An 18,855-nucleotide genomic window follows, 5' to 3' on the forward strand; every position below is an offset into this window, starting at 1 on the left:
CATTATACAGTTTATAGAATAATGTGATTAGTATACATATAATCATTAGTAAAATATCATATTTCTAAATATCATTAAAATTAATTTATGTAACCTTTATAATTTTGTATCCTTATCGATGACTGAGAATTAAATGTTAGTTTTGTTATGTTAATGAGATCTACTTTCTACAGGTTTCAGTACCACATTAAACATTTCCTTTTTAACAGTCTCAGCTGGGACTGAGTTCCAAGAACGTATGGTAGAAGGTATAAATGAGTTGTTATATGCACTGCAGTAATGAATGGGAATGGACAACAAGGATCGTGTGGATGACCTTGAGGGAGCTCTATCAGAAGGGGAGAGGTATTTAAAGTCTGTTCTGAGATAGTCTGGTTTGCTTGTTTGCAAAACACTGTGGAGGAGGGAAACAGCATGGTATTTACATCATTCAGGCAATCTTAGCCATGACAGCTGAGAGAGGAAAGGGTTGATATGAGTTTGGACTGGGATATTTAATACGAATCAAACACAAGCATTGTAGGTTCACTGTACTCGACATGAAAGTGTTATGCACATGCTATTGTAAACTACATTTCCATAGTTAAATATTGGGAATATTAGACTCAACTAATAATTTTCTTGTGTTTAGTGGAAGGAAATCCCTCATCTTTTTGGCAGAATGAAATGAACAGAATACCTTTTGACAAATTTTTGTGACATGTTTCGACCAAACTAAATATTTATTGAATACTACTCCAAGGTTCACTAAATATTATTGGTATTCCACTGAGTTTAACACAGGGTATGGATGAGTTTTGCAGTTTAGTGTGTAATTTATAAATACCAATTATGATGGCCTGTAATTTTGATGGCTTCACTTTCAGGCCATGTCTGCTAGTCCAGTCTTTGACATTTGTTAGGTTTGTTTAACTTAGTGATTGCATTGTTAAAGTCATTAGGCTTTGTGTGAATGTATAATTGAATATCATCCGCATAAAGGTGATATTTACATTTGGTCAACATCTCAGATAAGTCGTTCATGTATAATGAAAGCAGAATTGGTGACAAAACTCCAACCTGTGCCAAACCCATCTCAGTGGTTTGCCACAAAGATGTATAGTTTCCCACTGATACATGCTGCTGACAACTGCTAAGATAGGACTTAACCCAGAATAAAGTGCTGTAAGAAAATTTCATCATCTTCAGTTTAGCAAGTAATATGTCTCTGTCTACACAGTCGAAGTCCAAGAGAACAGGTATAGTCATTAGTCCTTTATCCACTGCTAGTTGCATATCATTTGACACTTTCACTAATCAACAAGAATAATTAAAGAACCACCTAATTGATACTTTATTTTTTGCATTGGGCAAAATTAAATAAACATTATCACTCACAGAACATGTTTTGACCACTTAGTGGTCACCATCAGCAAATTTGCAAATATTTTTTCCATAACCTAAAGATTAATGATTGTGCTTATTGTCCAATATTTTTCATCTAAGTTTCCTTATACAGCTGATGGTGACCACTAAGTGGTCAAAACATGTTCTGTGAGTGATAATGTTGATTTAATTTTGCCCAATGCAAAAAATAAAGTATCGATTAGGTGGTTCTTTAATTATTCTTGTTGATTATACTCATCGATACGGTCATGAAGTGGACTACTTGCAATACTTTCACTAATGTCATGCTAGTACTGTAGTTTGGTCTAAATCCTGATTGATATTTATAAAACCGGACGAGTTGGCTGTGCGGTTAGGGGGGTTCGAACCCCACTGTCGGCAGCCCTGAAGATGGTTTTCCATGGTTTCCCATTTTCACACCAGGTAAATGCTGGGGCTGTACCTTAATTAAGGCCATGGCCGCTTCCTTCCCATTCCTAGGCCTTTCCTGTCCCATCGTCGCCATAAGACCTATCTGTGTCGCTGTGTTGGTACAACGTAAAGCGAATAGCAAAAAAAAAATATATATATTTATCAAGTAAGTTGTAAAATTATAAGATATCCAGTCATTCACTTATGTACTATTTTTTCTAATATTTTTCCTAATATAGGAAGGATATTAACAGGACAGTCTTTGGGACTGCTGGGGTTATTATTTTTAGGTAAGGGTCGGACGATGCCTAGTTTCACAGAATGTGGGAGGCAGAGGGACTGGTCTCCACCATCAACTGTCCTGAGAATGGTTAACCTTGGGTTTCCATTATCCTGCACTAAGGCAAATGCCAGGACATATCATTTCATGGGCCACAGCCACCATCCTCTAATTTTCTCCACACCTCAAATCATTGCTTCACATCTCCTTGCCCTGAGAAAAAGTATAACCCTTTAGGAGGCCTGACATACTCCTTCAGGGTACGGAGTACAGAATGAAATCAATGTAGTAGTAGTACCGTAGTAGTAGTAGTAGTAGTAGTAGTAGTAGTAGTAGTAGTAGTAGTAATAGTAGTAAAAATAAAGGAACCTGGAATATGGAGATATGCAAGAAAGCTTCTTATTCATCAAATATTACTGTGAATGAAGAGCATTAGTTTGATGACCTTTCATATAAGAAAAATTATTTGTGGAAGCAAACTTGAAGAGTGAAATGAGTTGAAAGATCAAAGAGTCAGTGATAAATGGTGCAGAGTATTATTTTCATTTTAAAAAGCAAGATACAATTATTGAAAACCTGAAATTGCTGATAAGTTTATGTTTGGCACAATCAGGATCTAACTGTGCTGAGGAACATGTATTTTTATTAATGGACAGATGAAAAAAATCTATATACATGCTTAAATTTCAGATAGTGAAATTTTAACAATTGTAAAATCTCATTTTTAAGGGTTGTCTTGAGTTCCATGACCAAATACTGAACGAAAAATGTTTTTGAATATCTTAACTAGATACTCCCATGAATTTAGAATTTGAGCTTTTCTGTGCTTTTAGAAATTGTATAAATTGCATTCTCCTTCTTAGTAGGCCTATAGCCTACATGTGATTGTAATTTATATGTGGTGGATTTATTGCCAATATTCCTATTAATTTTGAACATGTTCTTCTTTTTCACAAAATTTCTTAGATTTCTGTATGAAAAATATTGACATGTTCTGTTTTATAAAATAAAAACATTATGGGAATCATATCATGGCCCCTAGATCTCATAAATGTGTATTTATTGACTCATTTTCTGATTATTAATTATAATTACAAAATTATGAGCAACTGCAAATAGACCTTGGCAATGTTGTGAGATCGATAGCAGGCATTGGTATGATGATAAACAGTGTTAAAAGTCAGATTACGAGTTTCACTAAGAGCAGAAAAGCATTTGGAATTGATAAGATTTCTGGGGATATACGAGATAATGAGTTGGAATATAGTAGATAAGATTTCTGGGGATATGCTAAAGACAATGGGTTGGGATATACCAGTAGTACCATATCTGAAGTACCTACTTATTTGATTACTGGTTGCATGAAGGAGCTATACCTAATGAACAGAGAGCTGCTACAGTAGCCCCTCTGTATAAAAGAAAGTGTGATAAACATAAAGCCAAAAATTATGGGCCAGTCAGTTTGACATATGTTGCATAGTAAGCTTTGGGAAAGCGTTCTTTCTGATACGATTAAACATGTTTGCAAAATTAATTACTGGTTCGATGGATGGCAGTTTCGGTTTAGGAAAGGTTATTCCAATGAAGCTTAATTTGTAGGATTCCAGCAAGATATAGCAGATATCTTAGATTCAGGAGGTCAAATGGCTTGCTTGATAGATTGATTGAATGATAGATCAATCAGTATTTATTTAGTTGTTTTAGCATTTGGAAGTAAACATTAATACTCAAATTTCATAAGTTTCAGTTCAAAGCTTTTTAGTGAACAAGAATGAGCAGGCTGGCAATCAAAATTCTCTTGCATTCAATAACCTGTGTTTGATGACTGTCATAATGAGGTACATCTTGGAGTCTATACAGATGTATCTTATTTTTGATATGTTTTTGTCCAGTAACATTCCGTATTTGATTTGTTAACAGCAAAGTTCTTCTTTTCATTTTCAAGTATTTTCCACTTAGAGATTCCACAATTTCTTGATACAGCTTGTAGGTACTGAATTATCTTTCTTTCAAGAACTGCTTATCAAAAAAAAAAAAAAAATCCAGAAATATTATCCAAAATTATTTTGTATAAGGCATACTTTTATAATTACTTTTTATACTTTGCCGGCCCCATGGTGTAAGGGTAGCATGCCTGCCTCTTACCCAGAGGCCCCGGGTTCGATTTCCATCCAGATCAGGGACTTTTACCTGGATCTGACGGCTTGTTCGAGGTCCACTCTGACTACGTGATTACAATTGAAGAGCTGGCGGTGAGATAGCGGCCCCAGCCTTGAAAGCCAACAATAACGGCCGAGAGCATTCGTTGTGCTGACCACACGACATGTCGTAATCTCCAGGCCTTCGGGCTGAGCAGCAGTCGTTTAATAGACCATGGCCCTTCAGGGCTGTTGCTCCACGTGGTTGGGTTTGTTTGGTTTCATAATTTTATAGGTGAAAATTCTTTTTGCAACAATAATATTATGCAAAATCATGATAAATGCTTGAATTTTTGTATCGTCACTTTTCATGACTGGGAAACCACACATTTTACACTTTATATATTGACTGGGTCAGGGATGTTTATGAATGAACCACATATAGGCTATTATTACAATGGGGTCACCACTCCCAAGGTGATATTAATGACTGATAAATGCTATGAAATGATAATGGAGAGTGTTGCTGGAATGAAAGATGACAGGGAAAACCGGAGTACCCGGAGAAAAACCTGTCCCGCCTCCGCTTTGTCCAACACAAATCTCACATGGAGCGACCGGGATTTGATCCATGGTATCCAGCGGTGAGAGGCTGATGTGCTGCCGTCTGAGCCATGGAGGCACTTAAAATATAACTTTTTTTTTTTAATTTCTGGAAATTTAAACTGAATAGTTTATGCACCGTGGAACTGCCTGCAAATGCAATTGGCTGTTAAGCTCAAATACAAAGTTTGTCCGAGCAGCCTTGCAATATATTTAGGGCCCTAGCAAGATTGTAGGTGTGGAAAGATATTTCAGTAAACACAATTTCATTCTAAGTGATAGGAAAACACCACGGATGGAACAAAACATTCAGGTACATTCTACAATTTCTCTCAACAGTGTCCCCGATTTATGAACATGACTTTAGTTAATGTCATATATTTTATTTTATTTATACTATTGTAATTTTGCATCAATTTACTGAACCCTTGAACTTACCATTCCATCGTTGGTCGGCCACGGCTGCTACAGTAGAACAATATAGAACTCTTAAATCATGGGTCGTTGCGGGAATAAAAACGGTCACGATCTTAACCAAACGATGGCATTCAGAAGAGAGCCTAACTACTTGAAATGAGGAGCAAATATGTGCTAACTAACTTTTATTAAAATCGAAATGACACGACAACATTGTTATTTTAATATAAATCCTTGAGAGAAAAAAATTATAAATTATTTATTATTGAATGTTTCAAACGCAGTCACATTGCATAGCGTTGATTTATTTCTCACAATATTGAAGAGTTGCTTCGGTGAAATTAGTACATTAGTGGACAGCGAAACTGAAAAACTGAAAAAGGAAAGACCTGAAAACCGGGCACCTATTACTCCAAACGAGAACTGAGAATTAATCCACACGATCCGTGGAAAATCTGACTTTCAACAAGTAGAACGCCTGATTTCCTCTCAATTAAGGTTATCCATCAGTCGAATACCCTTTACGGATACGGAACACCCGCCGAATGGACCCTTAATCGAACCAAATTGACTATCAGTTGCTTTGGATAGGTTGCGAAATATTGTGGGAAAGCATGGTGTTCACTACAAGTTAACAGCATCATTCACAATTGAAATAAAATTCCACCATGTATTTGTCATTCATGACACCCTTAAGTGATAAGGTAATCCCGATGCTAAATGTGCACAAATACAGTAGAGACAATACACGACACGGATTTCGCCTTGCTAAAATGGGAGACAATTCGACAGTGGCGCTCCTAGTGACTTGACCTGAACAAATCGCGCTAAATTCAAATATCAATGGAAATGTATATACGGAAATGGATAAATAAATTACGTCTAGAAAGACAGTGGTATTGAGATATTAACTTCGAAGTTGCTAAAGCAATTCTGGATAAATGAATGAAGAATTATTTAAAAGGTTATTATTCAAAGACTGAAATTAGACACATAAACAAGGTGTGAAATGGACTGCTGTGAAATGGCTTGATCTTTCATTTATGCATTACTTTTTTAGCTTTAGCAGACCTGCCTGAAATCTTACGGTTGGATTTGTCTTTTTCCTCATTTAAAAACAATGTATCATCACATTAAGACATTTGTCAATAAAAATATCGGCACATTCCTTACACATATGATGCAATGAATTAACATTTAATAGCTGGACAATTTTCCTCTTAACATGAAGCCTATTAACAGAAAGAAAATCTATAAAATCCCGGCTTTAATCTGAGAAGAGGGATAAAAGAAAGAAAAGTTTGAAAATGTTGTCGATAGTGATGCTTTGAGGAATATTTACGTACAATTAGAGTAAAAATGTAACATACCCTTGGCTGTATAGTCGAGGATTTTTAAAGTCGCTGGCCTGGAAATGATCTGAACAGATCTTATAATTCTTATACAAGCGTAACGTCCCTTCTTTCTTGTACACCTTATCCAAATCGCTTCTGTGACATTTCAAAACCCACAGATCACACCTACAACAACACATCGGTATTGAAGGTTAACTGTTGCACTATACAATAAAATATGCGTATTATATTTTAAGCCCGTTAAAACATGGGTCGAGCAGGTCAGAAGATTATGAAGTACTATAAAAATCTCTGTCACTGGAAGAATATATATGCAAACACAATATTACTTACATGTTCTTGTCACGAGGGAACCTGAAGAACGAGTGCGCATTTTTCTCTACTTCGTAATTACTGCAGCCAAACACAGCACATACCTTTCCCCTCATGTTGAGAGGAGATATCAAGGAATGACACACGCTACTATTTAATTATGTCAACTCACTGAAAACGCATAAATAACACCAAAAACTTCACACAAAAATACACGTGCTCTTACGACAGAATCAGTACCGTTCAGGTCTATCCGCTAGAGTGAGCTCCAATAGCTGTCCCTCGATATCTCGCTCAGTGTCGCGTATTGTCTCTACTGTATTTGATGTGCATCACCCAAACAGCTGTTCGGAAGGAACCAACAACAACATGATCCGCGAGGATCTTACGTTACATCGTTCTAAAGGAACAAAACTGCGAAATGCAGGAAACACTTATTCATCACGCATTTAGAAGAAATGCCAAACACTGAAGTTAATTAAAAAGTGGTAAATCACTTGGAAAGTATTATTACCAAACCGATTTTCAGGTTAGAAATGGTTATGTTACGCTTAATGAAATTACCAGTCCACATTGAAAAATATTACAACTTTAAGGATTTCTTTCCTTAAAAAAAAAACAATGACTACCTTTACAGATCCGTCTACTTATTGTCTGTCCCAACACACTACCTATAAAATGATTACTTAATCGAATTCAACTACGAATAAAATGAAAGTACGACAAAGATTGAAAATAAAATAATATTACTGGCTGACGAATCGAAACCGCATTCGCAACTCAAGTCTCACGCTAATACACTGAGTGTCAATATGCAGACTATCAAAATGAAACGGACGTCAGAACGACAAAACAATTAAGTCCGTAAAATAAAATAACATATCGAAGTCATTAAAACTCAACACGCATGGAGAATTACAGTAAAAATATTTAATCTCCATCAGGTCGATATCCAATATTTGGGCAACCCTCATTCACCGATAGCGGCCCCGTTATCTCAAGGAACACCCTTCAGCTGTTGGAGCTACGCACTAGTTGGCCTCATTATTGTCGATCTAACCCTCTTCATATTCCATATTTTACTGTAGAGGCTACCTTCGCCCAAGTCACTTCGCAAAACAAAAGAAACATCTAATCTGAGACTTGAGTATGTACAGCTGACATCCCAGACCTATCGTCGGGCTCACTTAAAATCTGTACATCCTAACACTAATCTCTATGTACACGATACCTTCCAAATTCTATCATCGGGCGTGAACTAGGACATCTCATCATCAGTAACCCCAATGAAGTTTTTAGGGAAGCAATGATAACTCCCAACACACGTCTACCATTTATTGGATGTATTCAAAATAATAATCATCACTACCGCATTTAGAAACTCTCAAATCGCCTACCGTCAATTCCAAATATTTATATCAATGGCATATCCAGTGAAACGAAATTCAATACAACACCAACCATGTATTCAAAATGCTCTTTTATCCTTGAGGTCGCATTATCTTAATATTCATACAGGCTTTACGTAACTAGTCACTTGACTTTTACTACCAAGATTTTTAACCTTTTACTAGAGTCGTTTTCACTTGAGATCTTACTAGAAATCTACGATGCCTCACACAGTAGTCATCTCAAATTTCGGATTGGTAGCGGAATACTCTACAGCCTGTCACAATACAGTCTGTTTCACAAATCCCATCTCTGCAAACATAGCCTGTCTCAAACTCATTCTCCTCGCCTTATCCCAGCGGTATCACTTAAAATCCAGGCTTCATTTCATCTTCAATATTCCTATCCCTCTCATCTCCACATATATAAATTCTTCCCTCTCAACCCATTTTTCTTATATTTCCAAGACCCCTTTCATTTTTCAATACTCTAGTGAAAACAACAACCATTATGAAATACACCTCTTTATTTTACTATTACTATGACTTTCGGACCTCGAGAATCCAAGAACACACCGCGACTTTCCGTATCATTGATATACACGATGTCCCAAAATTTTTATACTTCCCATGAATAAATATAACCCTATCGAATTTCACTGAAATATTCTAAGTGCCTGTGATCCTTGTAAAATATACAGGTTATATGCACTTTTAACATAGACAAATTTCTTTATCCCACGGTAGACATTATTATTATTATTATTATTATTATTATTATTATTATTATTATTATTATTATTATTATTATTATTATCGACAAACATTTCTGAATTCAACTGATATTTGAAATTAAGATATTCGCTACGACTATTTTACAATTATAGCTTTCCTAAATTTACTCGCTTTGGACAATATCTCATAGAACATTAACACCAGATTTAAACGTCGCATTTTTACGGTTTCTTGACGTGAAATTTACAAACTAAAATTTTCACACGCTGACCAAAATTGTAACACTTTCGCCTGACAATTACAAATATCAACCCGACAATCATCTTGAAAAATTGTTGGGACAGAACAAACAAAATCTAACTACAACATAATACAAATATAGACAGACCTACAAAATGGCGCCATCCTCAATATTCTGTCTACATTGTCGCCAGATGACCTCGTGCCTTTAGCCGTACATTTGCACAAATAACATCATCATTTCCAACATATCACTCTTACAAACACTGCCTTTTTCACACGATATAAAATTATAACACAAATCACGCACTTTCCTCGTTATAATGTGTACCACGAACCTCCCTCGTTCTGCAGTCAACTGCTCCTGTCTGCTTTCGTCACCCACAAACACACCAGGTGTTCAACAGATAACGAAATCAAAACTACTCTGACTAGCTTCCCAATTCTCTTACCACTTTCAAACGCACATAAGGTGATACAGTAACATTTGCTGTGTACTTTAACAGACGCCTATACTTTCACAATTTGTCGGCAATAGTTCAGAAATTTTCTGACACCTTCCCTTTCTAACCGACTGGGTGGACCTCAGCCATGAACATGTACTAAGTCGTTTGTAGATCAATCTGGTACAATTTTCTGCTGACGACGGGCGTAAGCTACCGCCGCTTCAAAAACCAGATCGACACTGAAAAATATGCAATGGGGGGTTCCTCTTATAGTCTATAGGAGGGACGCTACACACACTACTAAGCTTGATTGCGTAATCTGCTAATTTCGCGTCCAATATACCGATTTTTATGAGACTTGTCCCAGAATTCCGGACAGACTTGTAATTATTTTAGATGTTAATCTCATAATTTTACCACACTCACAACAGGTGAAATAAATTATTTCTGCCCGGACGTTTCGCGTGTTTTCTTTATCCCTTGACCTTGGCACGTGGAGCTAGTTCACTGATCTGACGCTGACTTGTACTTAGGCTTAACTGCATTTATAATTTACCCTGGGGGATCTGTCTTCATGTAGGGTTTAAGAATAATTTAGATGATTTATTTCTTTATTTACTGTATTGCCAAAATCCCTCGTTACGCAGAATTCCGTGAATTTAAAGAATTATCGGGCACTCGAAGTCCACCGAGTTGTCACGGTATTTCACGAGCCTGCCGCGGGTGAGATCCTTCCCACGCGACATCGAGGCTCTTAGGAGCGCAACATGGCTGCCCTCAAAAAATAAAAGTAGCTTGTTGATTTGAAGTAAATATTGAAAAATAAAAAAATATTTTTCTCATCGTGGAATTATGGGTTCAATACTTTTGTTCTGTTTTTTATATAATGCTGTAGCCTATATCAATTTAAAACAAATGTAGAAGTTCAATATACTTTGTTCATTATCATCTTCTTCTCAACCTTAATGTTGGTGGGTAACATACATGTTTTCCAAGTGTTTCCTTTCTTTGGCCAGCAGCTTCAAGTGACAATCAGAGTGCTTGCTTTTAAAGACTCTTGGTCTTTGTCTGTTCCTTCCACCATCCATTTTCCCTTCAAACAGGGTCGTGCACCAGTCAGAATGAGAAAGCAAGTGGCAAACAAGATATTTCTTTTCCTGTTTAAGGTTTCAACCTAGGTGCATATCTCATTTGCACTTTTGAGAATATTCTCATTTGTAATTCTATCAGTCCAAGGCATTCTTAGCAGTCAATGCCAGCACCACATTTCAAATGCCCTGAGTTTAAATACATCTGCTGTTTGCAACGCTTGTGTTACTGACCTATAGCTTACAGCACTCCATACAAAACTTTCCACAAGGTGCTTTTGTAATCCATGCTGATGGTCTTAGATGTTCGTAGACACTTCCTTGCTGAGGAAGCTTCCTCTGCCTGTGCAAATCCAGCATTTACTTCTCTTGTATATTTTCCATCAGAAATGGTCAGACTTCATTATTCATTATCTGTTTAACTTCTAGGGTTGGTTTTTCCCCAGACTCAGTGAGGGATCCCACCTCTACTGCCTCAAGGGCAGTGTTCTGGAGTGCGAGACATTGGGTCAGGGATACAATTGGGGTGGAGGGGAAACACACACACCAGTACCTCACCCAAGTGGCCTCATTCGCTGTGCTGATCAGGGACCTTGTGGAGCAATGGGAAGATTGGAAGGGAGAGTGAAGGAAGTGACCGTGGCCTTAAGTTGGGTATCATCCTGGCATTTGCCTGCAGGAGAAGTGGGAAACCACAAAAATTCACTTTGAGGATGGTTGAGGTAGCATCGAACCCTCCTCTATTTAGTTGACCTCCCGAGGCTGAGTGGACCCCATTCTAGTCCTCGTACCACTTTTCAAATTTTATGGCAGAGTTGGGAATCGATCCCGGGCCTCCAAGGGGGGGCAACTAATCACACTAACCACGACACCACAGAGGCTAATTCCTTTTAGGTTATAGACTAATTATGTAAGTTTGATTTGCTATGTTTTTCTTCAATTTGAGTTTGATCATGTAATAGTAGTAAATTGAAAATGAAAACCTACAACCTGTTTTCCAGTCATAGACCGGGTCAGGGATTGAATGAATGAAGCAGATATAGGCTATTAGTACGATTACTCATTTTTTACAAGTGGTCATGTGGTAACAATCGTAAGATTGATCGCACAACTCACATACACAGTTATTCCTGGGATCATGAAAATGCTTGTTCTTGCATACTTTGTGGTGGTACCTATGCTCAGCTATTGAAGAACTGTATATGTTCTTGAATTTCAGTTCATGAAAGATAATGTTCCATTATCTCATAGGGTTCAGTCTGCTTTCCACATCCTGCCCTTTAGTGGTTGTTTATTTATAAATTTTGTTTGATCTTAAAGATTAAAGGTTCTATATCTAATAATTTCCCAAGTTTTAATCCGGCTCGATGGCTAAATCGTTAGCGTGCTGGCCTTTGGTCATGAGAGTCCCAGGTTTGATTCCCGGCAGGGTCGGGAATTTTAACCATCATTAGTTAATTTCCCTGGTATGGAGGCTGGGTGTATGTGTTGTCTTCATCATCATTTCATCCTCATCACGACGCGCAGGTCGCCTTAGGGCGTCAAATCAAAAGACCTGCCACTGGCGAGCTGAATCCGTCCTGGGATCTCCCAGCATTAAAAGCCATACGCCATTTCCATTTTTCCCATGTTTTAAATTTTCTTGTGTTACCCACTTAGAGGTTACATATTTAAACTTCTAACAAACTAAGACAATGGGGTTCCTTTCTATTTAGGAGTAGGAGGTATGGTCTTTTCAGTCAATTGCTCACGTAGATACAGAATGCGAACCTTAACATCCACAACAAAACTGTAGTAGAGAGTGTCCCTTATCTCTTCAGCAACTTGGTAAGGCCTTGTCAGTCATAAGTCTTTCTCATGTGTGTTATACTCCTCCAAATTTCATTTAGAAGTGGTCCTTTAAAGAGGTCAGACACAGAAAATGCCTAGTTGGTGGTTCAAATAGAGGTACAAAATACATTATCCTAATAGGATTTTAACTTAGTTTCTTAGTCTTCACGAGGGGTGGTCTTCCAGACAGGTTTCACATGCTTGGCTGCAAGAGTAGTAGGCAAAAACTAGCCATTCTGCCACAAGTAAAATCAGGAGGCCTGATCATTAATTTGCTGATTTAGCTACATGTACAGATTAGGTCCCAAATATTCAGGTTTGCATAACATTCAGATGTTAGGTGTATAAAAGTAGAGATGTATGTAAATCTGTACATGGCATTTGACATTACCGAGCAAATTGTCTGTGTGTGAGCTCGCATTCCGGAGATAGTGGGCTTGAATCCCACTGTTGGCAGCCCTAAAGGTGGTTTTCTAGGGTTTCCCATTTTCTCACCAGACAAATACTGGGCTGTACCTTAACACAGCTCTGCTCACACAGTGAATTTTAACGCAAGTGCTCGCGCAGATTACACATATCATCCATTTTAATTCTGTTGTTCTATCTCAAGTATTAATATATATATTTTATAGGTTGTTTTACCTATTAAATAACAACCTTGTTTATTCAGAAAAGTGTATGTTTTATTTTTGAAACTTAGTATCAGATGCTACAAACAACTTGTTAAAGAATACGACAGAACTTACAAGAAATTTCCAAATGCTTACATCTCTTTGTGTACTCAACCACTTTCGTTCTCTGTTGCCTCCACTCTTGTTTCACATGAATAATGGAGGTAGACTGCATCTGTGTGATCAGGGCAAATCCATTTGGTTTTCCAGGAGGTCTTGTTGCAACTTTTTATGCACATGTAGCAGCGTTCTTACCCTCCGACTTATGGATGGTTAGCAGGTCTCTCATCATTTTCAATTCCCACAAATAACTTGCAACTCCTTTTCAGTTCCTTCGGAATCATTTCTTGTTGCATCCTTCAGAAAATATGGGGTTTGATGAGACCCATTGGCAGGCCATACAGTGATTTTCTTCTCAGAAAATTAGGAAAATCATGTTCTGTTTTATAAACTGATGCAGTCAGTTGTGTATCAAAGCACAGGAACTCTCCAGGCTTGAAAAACTTTTGGCAGTTCCTCACAAACATGTCAGATCTCTCTCTGATTGGTGCAAACTTGTCTACTACCCTCCGTTCTTCCTTACTGTTTATGTCATAAACATGTATGCATTTCATAACCTCTTTGTTGGTGTAGCTGGGTAGGAAGGTCATGTCTTATAGAGAAGATCAGATTGAATGCTGCATACTATGATCACTCTGGAAAACATTGTGAAGTTATAGGTGAGTTAAACACTAAAATTTTAACACTATTGCCCACATGGATGATTATTGTCATACACTTGCATGGGAGATGTCATGATAATAGAAGTATCTTGAGAAATTAACTTTAAACTTCAGAGACTTTTTAGCAATTGTTTATTGAGGATTACCGGTATATAAAATACTCAAACTAAATTTTTAAAATGTATACAATTCTAAGTGAATTCTTAGAGAAGTGTACCCCTGGATAACAATAGTCATAGCATCAATTAAGGCCACAGCCACTTCCTTCCCACTCCTAGCCCTTTCCTATCCCATTGCCGCTATAAAGCTGATCTGTGTTGGTGCGACGTAGAGCAACTTAAAAAAAAAAAAGCATTTGGCATTCTGCCACTGTCATGCTTGAAGCAAAATTACAGCACAATCTATGCTGTGACAGTGATCCTGAGGATATTTTATTTTTGTATTGATTAAAAAAAGAAACCTTTAAAGCATTGCTTCATGTAAAGAAACAGAGTACAACTGACAGATTTCTTACTGGCAAACAACAATGTGTAGGCTACTTTCTTTCCCAAAAGTACAGTGTGCAATGTTATAGTGATTCCATTGGTTTTCAAATTTTGTATGTGTTAGGTCTATTGAGTTACACATTATCTCCGTTTAACTTCCAGGTTTGGTTTTCCCCCCTGGACTCAGCGAAGGATCCCACCTCTACCGCCTCAAAGGCAGTGTCCTGGAGCGTGAGATGTTTGGTTGGGGATACAACTGGAGAGGAGGACCAGTACCTCTCCCAGGCTGACTCACCTGCTAAGTCGAACAGGGGCCTTGTGGGGAGATGAGTAGATTGGAAGGGATATACAAGGAAGAGGGAAGGAGGGGGCCATGGCCTTAAATTAGGTACCATTATGAAATTTGTCTGAAGAGGAAGTGGGAAACCATGGAAAACCAATTCGAGGATGGTTGATGTGGGAATCAAACTCCCCTCCACTCCGTTGATCTCCTGAGGCTGAGTGGACCCCGTTCCAGTCCTCGCACCACTTTTCAAACTTCGTGGCAGAGCCAGGAATTGAATCTAGGCCTCCAGGGGTGGCAGATATTCACACAAACCTCTACACCGTAGAGTCTGACAGGCCTATTAACTTATTACACTGAATATTACTGGTATGTATAGTTGCTCAAGAAAGGAAAAAGAATGAGCTCATGGTATTATATGTTCCTCGTATTTAATCCAATTAATGGGAGGGTGAAAAGGGGGTGAATTTTTAAAATGAGTGAATCTATATCTCCAAACTTTTAAAGTTTGAAGATGTAAAAATTGGTATTTAGAATCTTCATTAAACATAAAGAAACACGTATTTTTTTGTTTTCGGAAAATCGCAATAGGAGGGGTGAAAAGGGGTGAAAAAAGGGTTGAATGCCTTTGATGAGGCTACATATATTTCAGAAACTGAAGATATTACAGACCTGAAAATTGGTGTTTGGGATCTCCTTTAAAAGTAAAGAAACACGTATCTTTTTGTTTTTGGAAAATCCAATTAATGGGGGGTGCAAAGGGGGTGATTTTTTAAAATGAGTGTATCTTTATCTCAAAACTGTTACAGTTTATAGATGTAAAAATTGGTATTTAGAATCTCCTTTAAAAATAAAGAAACACGTATTCTTTTGTTTTTGGAAAATCCCAATAGGAAGGGTGTAAAAGGGTGAATAATGGGTTGAATGCCTTTAATGAGGCTACTTATATTTCAGAACCTGAAGATATTACAGACCTGAAAATTGGTATTTGGGATCTACTTTAAATGTAAAGAAACACGTATTTTTTCGTTTTTGGAAAATCCAAATATTGAGGGGTGAAAAGGGGGGTGAATTTTTTAAAATGAATGTGTCTACATCTTAAAACTTTAAAATTTACAGATGTAAAAATTGGTAGTTAGAATCTCCTCTAAAAATAAAGGAACACGTATTTTTTTGTTTCCTGTAAATCCCAATAGGAGGGGTGTAAAAGGGTAAAAAATTGGTTGAATGCCTTTAATGAGGATACATATATCTCAGAAACGGAAGATATTACAGAACTGAAAATTTGTATATGGGATCTCCTTTAAAAATAAAGAAACACGTATTTTTTTAGTTTTTGGAAAATCTTATTAATGGCGGTTAAACAGAAGTGACAAATTGGGGTGAATTTTTTGAAAGATGATCTTGGAAACGTAAAGTGTTACAGACGTAAAAAGTGGGTGTTTGGAATCTCCTGCAAATGTAAAGAAACATAGGTGATTTGTTTTTGGAAACTCCACTTAAGGGGAACCCAAAAGGTGTGAAATTTTAAAATGAGAATTTTTACAGTATATCTAAAAAAAAATTAACATGTTACAGAAGTGAAAACTGGCATTTTTATCTCTATTAAACATAAAGAAACGTGTATTTTTAATTTTCGGAAATACCACTTGGGTGGAGGGGGGGGGTGAAAGTGACTGAAAATGGTGTTGAATTCTTTTAATTAGGCTACTGATATCTTAAAAATGAAGATGTTACAGACGTGAAATTTGATATTTGCAATCTGCTTTAAAAATAAAGAAACACGTATTCTCGGAAAATCCAATGAAGCGGGGGGAGGGATGTGAAAGAATTGAAAAATTAATTGACTTTAATTGTATGAGAATATATACATCTAATAAAAACTAAAGTTGTTACAGACGTGAAAATTCGTATTTGGATCTCCTTTAAAAACAAAGAAAAACGCGTTTTGGGGGGGGGGGGGAAATCTTGGGGGGCGGGAGTGTAAAGGAGTTGAATTCCTTTCATGAGGACACATAAATCTAAAAGTGAAGAAGTTAGAGCCGTGATAATTGGTATTTAGAAGATCCTTCACTATTAAAGAAACAAGTATTTTTTGCGGGAAGATTCACTTAGGGGGGGAGGGGGAGTAGTTTGAAATTAAGTGACAAAAGTAAATTATATTTATGGGGATACTTATATCTCAAAACTGAAGGTAATAGACGTGAACATTGGTGTTTGAAATCTTCTTTAAACATAAAAAAACAAGCCTTCTTTTAATTTTTTTTTTTTTTGGCGGGGGGTGCCGGTAAATAAACTTAACGGCGGTGGGGTGTAGAAGGTGAGACCAATTGATTTTACTGTTCTTAATGTACTTATAAGGATCCTCCGTTGCTCAGGCGGCAGCGCGCCGGCCTCTCACAGCTGGGTTCCGTGGTTCAAATCCCGGTCACTCCATGTGACATTCGTGCTGGACAAAACGGAGGCGGGACAGGTTTTTCTCCGGATACTCCGGTTTTTCCTGTCATCATTCATCCCAGCAACACATAATAGTAATAATAATAAGAAGAATAAGAATATCATTAATAATAATAATAATAATAATAATGTTCCGGACCGTCGTCAAATATGCGGACCGCGCTGGAAACGGCTCCTGGACGGGTAATGACTAAGAATGCAGTCCGGCCGCGGGTTCAGTGCCGCCAAGGCACCCAATATGACACCACGCCGGATCTCCTGAGGGATTTTATCCAGATTAAAAATGATTATAGGAAAATACGGTATGGCAAAGATTTACGGACCCAACTGACCGGGAAGAATACCTGAGCCTAGCCTGGGAAGTACGAAATCGATTGCTGGAAAGGAAGATTGAAAAATGGGAGGAAACGTGCCGTAATCTAATAGAAAACGAGTCAGATCGGGAATTTTGGTGGATTCTCGCTGAAAACGTGTCAGATCGCGAATTTCGGCGGATTATATATCTAAAACAATAAGCATTCAATTATAAATTTCAGTATAATACCGTAGCGAAGCACGGGTACCTTGCTAGTCTATATATATATAAAATAGCTTGTCCTGACTGACTGACTGATTCATCATCGCCGAGCCAAAACTGTTGGACATAAAGAAATGAAATTTTGCGGATATATTCATATTAAGATGTAGGTGCTCGCTAAGAGAGGATTTTTGGATATTCCGTCGCTAAGGGGGTGAAAAGGGGGGTAAAATTTTAAAATGACTGTATTTATATCTTAAAACTTTAAAAGTTTAGAGATGTGAAAATTGGTATTTAGAATCTTCTTTAAAAATAAGGAAATACATATTTTTTTGTTTTCAGACAATCCTAATAGGAGGGGTGAAAAAGGGTAAAAAAGGGGTTGAATGCCTAATCAGGATACCGGTGCTTATATCTCAGAAACTGAAGACATTACAGACCTGAAAATTGGTACATTTGATCTCTTTTAAAAATAAAGAAACACGTATTTTTTTGTTTTTGGAAAATCCAATCAATGGGGGGGGGGAAGGGGTGATTTTTTAAAATGAGTGTATCTATATCTCAAAACTTTTAAAGTGTATGGGTATAAAAATTGGTATTTAGAATCTCCTTTAAAAATAAAGAAACACGTATTCTTTTGTTTTCGGAAAATCCCAATAGGAAGGGTGTAAAAGGGTGAATAATGGGTTGAATGCCTTTAATGAGGCTACTTATATTTCAGAACCTGAAGATATTACAGACCTGAAAATTGGCATTTGGGATCTACTTTAAAAGTAAAGAAACACACGTATTTTTTCGTTTTTGGAAAATTCAAATATTGGAGGGTGAAAAGGGGGGTGAGAATTTTTTTAAATGAATGTGTCTACATCTTAAAACTTTAAAATTTACAGATGTAAAAATTGGTAGTTAGAATCTCCTCTAAAAATAAAGGAACACGTAATTTTTTGTTTCCTGTAAATCCCAATAGGAGGGGTGTAAAAGGGTGAAAAATGGAAAAGTGGGTTGAATGCCCTTAATGAGGATACTTATATTTCAGAACCTGAAGATATTACAGAACTGAAAATTTGTATATGGGACCTCCTTTAAAAATA

The sequence above is a fragment of the Anabrus simplex genome, chromosome 1 (assembly GCF_040414725.1).
Source record: "Anabrus simplex isolate iqAnaSimp1 chromosome 1, ASM4041472v1, whole genome shotgun sequence".
NCBI classification, from domain to species: domain Eukaryota; kingdom Metazoa; phylum Arthropoda; class Insecta; order Orthoptera; family Tettigoniidae; genus Anabrus; species Anabrus simplex.